This window comes from Orycteropus afer, unplaced genomic scaffold (genome assembly GCF_000298275.1).
Source record: "Orycteropus afer afer isolate SDZICR_OR568_19922 unplaced genomic scaffold, OryAfe1.0 scaffold00159, whole genome shotgun sequence".
NCBI lineage: Eukaryota > Metazoa > Chordata > Mammalia > Tubulidentata > Orycteropodidae > Orycteropus > Orycteropus afer.
The window spans coordinates 1,435,336-1,443,611 of record NW_006921746.1 but is presented as its reverse complement, the minus strand read 5'-3'; positions in this window follow the sequence as shown (position 1 = coordinate 1,443,611).

Here is an 8,276-nt window from a genome sequence, read left to right as displayed (position 1 = left end):
AAGTGCCATAGCACTATGCTACCAGAGCTCCTATGCTGACTAGAGGTACTAAAATTCAGAAGAGAGTAGAACCTTTAAGAAGTGAGCTATCAATTTGCAGCAGCTTTTTTCTGGGGCATTTGTTGATAACAGGCAACATGGGATAAGAATGTGGGTTTAGGCCTGGCAGAAAACTAAGAACTGAAAAATAAACATATTTTGCTTTTGTTGGACCAAAATGACTAAACTACAAATGTGAAGAATCTCAAAACACATGGACTGTTTCCCCAGCAAAATATTTGCAAGGGGGTAAGGGCCCAGCAAAGCTAGAAATCTAAGCCAAACATCCTGAATAACAGAGGCATTAGAGATTAGATTTCAGAACTTACCAGACAGAAGGGCTCTGAACATGTCAGGCTTATAGTCGAAGGCCTATAGAGGACTATACTTAAGACCTTGGACAAATCAGAGGTAAAGTCATAGCAAAATTGTAATCAATGCAGTTTATGATTAGATTAAAGTCATCTTTCACTTCTATCTGCCTTATACAGGAAAGTATGAAGCCTCTCTAGTGAAAATATCAACATTTGAATTCTCTACAATATTTCATACACTATTCTGGAGCTCTGGTGGCATAGTACCTAAGACACTTGACCGCTAACCAGAAGGGTGGTGGTTCAAACCCAACAGCCACTCCTCAGAAGGAAGGTTGGGCAATCTACTTCCCTAGTGATACTGCCTCAGAAACCCAAAGGGGTCACTATGAGTTGGATCTAACTCGATGACAGTGAGTGTTTTATGGTTCTTTGGTATTCTGGCATTCTACTTAAAATGATGTAGAAGACAAAAACAGACAATAACAATGATGTAACTATTGGAGTTAGCAAATAAGGACTTTAAAATAATTATGATTAATATGTTCAAGAAAATGGAGGGGGGATAGAAAAGAGATAGCTGAAAACATAGAGAATGCCTCCTGAAAAGTGAAATCTAGTTTGAAAAAAAATTAAGTAGACATTCTATAACTAAAACAATATCTGAATATCTGAAATTAAGAACTCAATAAACAAATTTTTATCTTATAAAAATACATAAAACAAAATATTTACCATTTCAACTTTTTTATGTGTCCAACTCAGTGACTTTAATTACTTTCTTCATGTTGTGCAGCCATCACCACTATCTGTTTACAAACTTTTCTATCGTCCTTAACTGAAATTCAGAGACCCTTGAGTAATGTCTCCTCCTTTCAATCTCTCCCTCTTGCTACTGAATATTTAAGTTGTTTTCACACAATAGATCAATTAATAGCATTTCAAAACAATTTAAAGGAAGATTATTGCATTGGAAGGAGCTCTGGTAGCGTAGTGCCTAAGGCACTTGACTGCTAACCAGAAGGCTGGCAGTTCAAACCCACCAGCCACTCCTCAGAAGGAAGGTTGGGCAATCTACTTCCATAATGATACTGCCTCGGAAACCCAAGGAGGGGTTGCTATGAGTCGGGTCTGACTCAACGGCACATAACAACAACAACAATACTGCATTGGAAAATAGCTCAGTTGAAAATATCCAAACTGAATCATAAACAGAGGAAAATGATATATAAAACAGAATGGTTTTAAGAGCTGTTCGGATCATGACAAACAGGTCTAACATATATACTTATTAAAGTCCCAAAAAGACCAGCAGAAAAGAATATGGCAAAATAAATACATATAGCTAATAGCCAAGAAATTTTTTTGAAACTGATGAAACATATTGTCTGGTTATCTAGTACTGCTCTAACAGAAAATACTACAAACAGATGTTTTTAACAAATAGGGACTTATTCTCTTATAGTTTAGGAGGCTAGATGTCTAAGTTCAAAGCGTCAGCTCTAGGAGCTAGGTGAAGGCCCCCTGACCTTGGGCTTCAGCACTGCTTTTTGCTCCTGGCCCCCCTAGAGTTAGAGGCTTCCCTTAACTCAGGCAGCTACTGGCTGCTAGGCTAACAAACACAAGGTTTACAAGTAAAATAGCACAGTCCCAACATTTTAAAGCAACTTGGTAGGCCATTAGTTAAAGCCCAGAAACAGTCTCAAGATTGGTAAAATTGGTAGGTAACATGGCAGACCGATAAATGGAGACTCAGCTACACAGAGGGTTCCAGCATGCCAAAAAACCCAGAGACCTTTCTCAAAGCTTCTTCTATATACTGGAAGTAGACCACATACCGAGAAAACTATTCAGCTGCTCACAGTAGAGTCCACCATGGAGCTGATTGCCAGCCTTATCATGGGGAGAAACTACATCCAGCTGCCCAGTCACTCAAAACCAGGCCCAGCCAAATTGACACATAACCTTAACTACCACATTAGTCTAAAGATTCAAAAGCTCTTTGAACCTCAGGCAAATAAATACCAAGAAAATCACACCTTAGGGACACCAAATACAAAACCAAAGACAAAGAAAAACATGTATTTCTTTCAAAAAAAGGAATAATAAGTCTGAAAATTTATTTCTCAGTAGAAATGACAGAATGTATAAAATAATGGCATGACATCTTTAAAGTGCTGTGAATAGTTTTATGTGGTATTTTGAAAGAAAATACCAACCTAAAAATCTATATTGTTGTTAGGTGCCATTGAGTGGGTTCTAATTCATAGTGACCCTATGAACAAAACACTGCCTGGTCCTACAATCTGGGAAATCCTCACAATCATTGCTATGCTGGAGCCCATTATTGCAGTCACTGTGTCAATCCATTGTATTGAGGTCTTCCTCTTTTTTGCTCACCATCTATTTTACAAACATGATCTCTCTCTTCAGGGAATGGTGTCTCCTGACAACATGACCAAAATATAAGAGCAAAATCTTGCCATCCTTGCTTCTAAGGAGCATCCTGGATGTACTTCATCCAAAAGAGATTTGTTTGTTTTTCTGGCTGTACCCCCAAACTCATCCAAAATGACAAAACAAAGATACTGTCAGATAAACAAAAACTATTATTTATCTGCAGCAGACCTACCACACAAGAACAAACACTAAATAGAGATTTTCAGACAGAAGAAAATGACTCATAATGTGGATATGTGGGGTTTGATTCATTATCAAAGTTTGACACTTTTTCAGTCATTATTTCTTAAAATATTTTTTTATGTTCTCTACACTCCTCTTTTTCAGGGACTCCAAATGTACATATATAAGCTGCTTGAAGTTGTCCTCATTCGCTGATTTTTTTTTTTTTTTTTTTTTTGTGATTTGGGTGGAGGTTTACAGAGCAATTTCATTTTCCATACAACAGTTATCTGGTAGCATAGTGGCTAAGGCACTTGACTCCTAACCAGAAGGCTGGCGGTTCAAACCCACTAGCCACTCCTCAGAAGGAAGATGAGGCAATCTACTTCCATACTTATACTGCCTCGGAAACCCAAGGAGAGGTCGGTATGAGTCGGGTCCAACTTGACGGCACATAACAACAACAACAACATACAACAGTTCATACAGATTTTGTTTCATGACATTGATTGCAAGCCCCATAATGTAACAACTGTCTTTGCACTTCCTCCCTCTGGTTAGCTTTTCCCTGTGTCCTTCTTTCTTATGTATTCCTGCCCTTTGAACTATCTCCCTGTTCCTTCTGATCTCCCATGGTTGATTGTTCTAAGGAGTATACCTAAGCCAAAAAAAAAGGACCTCTGGTAGCACAGTGCCTAAAGCATCTCATTGCTAGCCAGAATTTTCATGGTTCAAACCCACCAGCCACTCTGCAGAAGGAAGACTGGGCAATCTACTTCCATAAAGATTTACCACCTTGGAAACCCAGTGGGGTCATTATGAGTCAGAATTGGATGGCAGTGCATTTACTTGGTGTAAATATTCATCTTATATGCCTGTCTATTGTTTAGCTGGAAGTCACAGGAGTAAATTCAATTCCAGGCCTAAATGGTAACTAGAGGCCATATAGTCTTGGGGGTTTCACCAGTCTCTATCAGACCAGTAAGCCTGGTCTTTTTATGATTTTGTATTTTATTCTACATGTTTTTCCAATTCTATCCAGGATCTTCTATTTTGATCCCTTTCTGGGAGGTTGATAGTGGTAGCTTGGCACCATCTAGTTCTGGTATCACTGTCATGTAGCGTGATTTTCACATGGTCCACTAGTCCCTTGGACTAATTATTTCCATGTATCTTCATTCTTCTTTGTTCCAGAGGAGGAGAGACCAAATGTAGTATCTCACATGGTTGCATGTGTGCTTTTAAGACCCCAGTCGCTACTCACCAAAGTGGGATATACAACAATGTTTCACTGTAGTATGTTATACTAATCGAGCTTGATGTCCCCCATAACCATGGTCATCCCAAGCTCACAGGCCCAACAACTTGCTCCTTTAGGGTAGCTGGCTATGGCTAAGATCTTTTTTTTTTTTTTTTTTCCTTGTTTTTGGATTGCTTCTATTACTGTGTCTTCAGGTTCACTGATCATTACATCTGCCCTGTATAATCTGCTGTTAATCCCAAACAATGCACTTTTTCGAAAACATACTTGTAATCTCTAGAACTTCTCTTTGTGTTTTTCATCCTTGCATGTCTCTATTTAATACCCTCAATTCTTTCTTCTATCTTCTTGAACATTTGGAATATAGTTACATAACTGTTTAATCTCCTTATCTACTAATTCTATCATGTGTGTCATTTCCGTGCTTGTTTTACTGATTTTTTTTCCTCATTATGTGTTGTGTTTCCCTATTTTGTGTGCCAGAAATTTTTTTTTTTAATTGAATTCTTGACTCTGTGAATTTTATCCTGTTGGATGGAGGATATTTTTAATTTCCTGTGAATATTCTTGAGCTGTGTTCTGGGATAAAAGTAAAGTTTCTTGGAAAAAATATCTTTTCAAGATTCCATGTCCTCAACACACAAGACAGCTAGGATCTATCTGAGTTTCCTTCTTTATGATGCAGCCTGGAAAATCTCTCTGTGTTGATGGAATCACAGAACTCACCTCATCTGATTTCTATGATGAGGAATCACTGTCCTGCACTGCCTGATGTTCAATATCTAAAAACTATTCACATAGTGGGCAATTTTTTAAGTTCTTTCATGGAAAAGTCTAAATCATCCCTTCCCTATTACATCCCAGAAGGGGAAGTCAAGAATAAATTTTAAAATGTAAATCTGATCATATTATTGCCCTAATTAACTAACAAAAAAAAAACAGTAACAGCCAAAAAAAAAAAAAAAAGAAAAAGAAATTTCAGTAGTTTCCTATTGCCTTCAGATTAAACTAAATTCCTTACCAAAGAAACTCAATTTGAACATACCAATTTTCCCATAAGACAATTTTCCCATCTCTTCCTGGATATGCTCCAGAAAAAGACAGAGAGAGAGAGAACAAGAAATCACACTACAGTGTTTTGTGAAAATAGGAGCCAACTAAAATCCAAAACTACCAGAAAGAGCTGCTGTCTTAGGCTGAATTATCTAGAGAAGCAAAACCAGTGAGGCTTATACACATATGTTGTTGTTGTTATTGTTAGGTCCCATCGAGTCATCTCCAACTCACAGTGACCCTATGCACATCAGAACAAAACACTGCCCAGTCCCACACCTGCTCCATGATCCTTGCTATATACTTGAGCCCAATACATATACATATATATAGAGAGCGAAATTTATCTCAAGGAAATGGTTTGCACAATATTATTGTTGTTTTTGTTGTTGGATCCCATTGAGTCATCTCTGACATATAGCAAAACTATGTACAACAGAACAAAATACTGCCTGGTCCTGTGCCATCCTCACAATCCTTGCTATACCTAAGCACATCATTGCAGCTATTGTGTCATTCAATCTCATTGAAGGTCTTACCCTTTTACAATGACCCTCCATTTTACCAAGCATATCATTCTTTAGGGAATGATGGCTTGTGAAAACATCACTAAAGTAGGTGAGACAGGTCTGGCCATTCTCACTTCTAAGGAGCATTCCGGCTGTACTTCTACCAAGACAGATTTGTGTGTTTTTCTGGCAGTCCACGGAATTTTCAGTTTTCTTTGCCAACACCAAAATTAAAAGAAATTAATGCTTCTTCAATCTTCCTTTTTCATTGTCAAGTTTTCACACGCATATGAGGTGACTGAAAATACCATGGCTTGGGTGAGGCATACCTTAGTCTTCAAAAGTGACATCTTTGCTTCTTAACACTTTAAAGTGACCCGACTGTAGCAGATTTGCCCAGTGCAATAAAACACCCTATTATTGACTGCTGCATCCATGGGTGTTGATTGTGAATCCAAGTAAAATGAAATCTTTGACAACTGCAATCTTTTCTCCATTTATCATGAGACTGCTTATTGGTCCAGCTGTGAAGATTTTCATTTTCTTTATGTTGAGGTGTAGTACATCCTGCAGACTGTAGTCTTTCATCTTCATCAGTAAGTGATTCAAGTCATCTTCACAATTAACAAGCAAGACTGTGTCATGTGCATATCACAGGTTGTTAATGAGTCTTCTGGAAATCCAGATGCTGTGTTCTTCTTCATGTCATCCAGTTCTTTGGATTATTTGTTCAGAATAGAGATTAAATAATATGGTGAAAGGATACAACCCTGACACACTCCATTATTGATTTTAAATTATGCAATATCTCCTTGTTCTCTTTGAATAGCCTCATGGTCTATGTACAGGTTCCTCAACAGCACAATTAAGTGTTCTGAATTCCCATTCTTCTCAATGTTATCCATAATTTTTTATGAAGCACACAGTTGAATGCTTTTGCATAGTCAATAAAAACAAGTAAACATCTTTCTGGTATTCTTTGTTTTCAGCCAAGATCCATCTGACATCAATAATGAAATCCCTTGTTCCACATCCTCTTCTGAATTCAGCTTGCATTTCTGGCAGTTCCCTATCAGTATACTTCTGCAACTGTTTTTGAAATATCTTCAGTAAGATTTTACTTGCCTATGATATTAATGTGGGAGCCCTGGTAGCATAGTGGCTAAGACACTTGCCTGCTACCCAGATGGCTGGCGGTTCAAACCCACCAGCCACTCCTCGGAAGGAAGTTTGGGCAATCCTACTTCCGTAGTGATACTGCCTCGGAAACCCAAGGAGGGGTCGCTATGATTCGGGGCCGACTCGACGGCACATAACAACAACAACAACAACATGATATTGATGAAATTGTTCAATAATTTCCACATTCTACTGGATCACCTTTCTTTGGAATGGGTACAATTATGGATCTTTTCCAGTCAGTTAGCCAAGTAGCTGTCTTCCAAATTTCTTCACACACGAGTATGTGCCTCTACACAGCACCCATTTGTTGAAATATCTCAATGGGTATTCCTTCACTTCTTAGAGCCTTGTTTTTTCACCTGTTCCTTTAGTGCAGGTTTGACTTCTCCCTTCAATACCATTGGTTCTTGATTATATGCTACCTCATGAAAAGGATGAACATCAAACAATTATTTTTGGTATAGTGACTCTGTGTATTCCTTCCATTTTCAGACTGTAGAAGCTGGTAAAAAATCTTCAATTTCTTTACCTTTGGCTTCAATGGTTGGTGTGTAGGTTTGAATAATAGTAGTATTAACTGGTCTTTCTTGTAGGTATATGGATATTATCCTATCACTGACAGACCTGTGCTTCAGGATAGATCATGAAGCATTCTTTTTCACAGTGAATGCAATGTCATTCCTCTTCAATTTGTCAATGCTACCATAGTATACCATATGATTGTCTGATTCAAAATTGCCAAGACCAATCCATTTCAGCTCACTAATACCTAGGATATTGATCTTTATGTGTTCCATTTCATTTTTGACAACTCCAATTTTCCTAGATTCATACTTCGTATATTCCACTTTTTGATTATTAATGTATGCTTGCAGCTGCTCCTTCCCATTTTGAGTTGTGCCCCATCCACAAAAGGAGGTCCCTAAAGCTTTACTCCATCTGTGTCACTAAGGTCTACTCTACTTTGAGGAACCAGCTCTTCCCCAGTCATGCCTTCTATCCTGAAGGATTCAACATCCAGCATTACATCAGACAATGTTTCAGGGCTATTCATAAAATTTTCCGGTAATATATCAGACAGTGTTTCACTGTTATTCATCATATTTTCACTGGTCAATTCTTTGAGAAGTTTATGGCCCCATCCTTCCCAGTTTGTTTTAGTTTGGAAATTCCATTGATAGCTGTCCACCATGGTATTTGAAATACTGGTGACATAGCCTCCAGTGTCATAGCTACAAGCAAGCCACCACAGTTTGATAAACTGACAGACGAGTGGTGGATTTTGCCTATAAAATC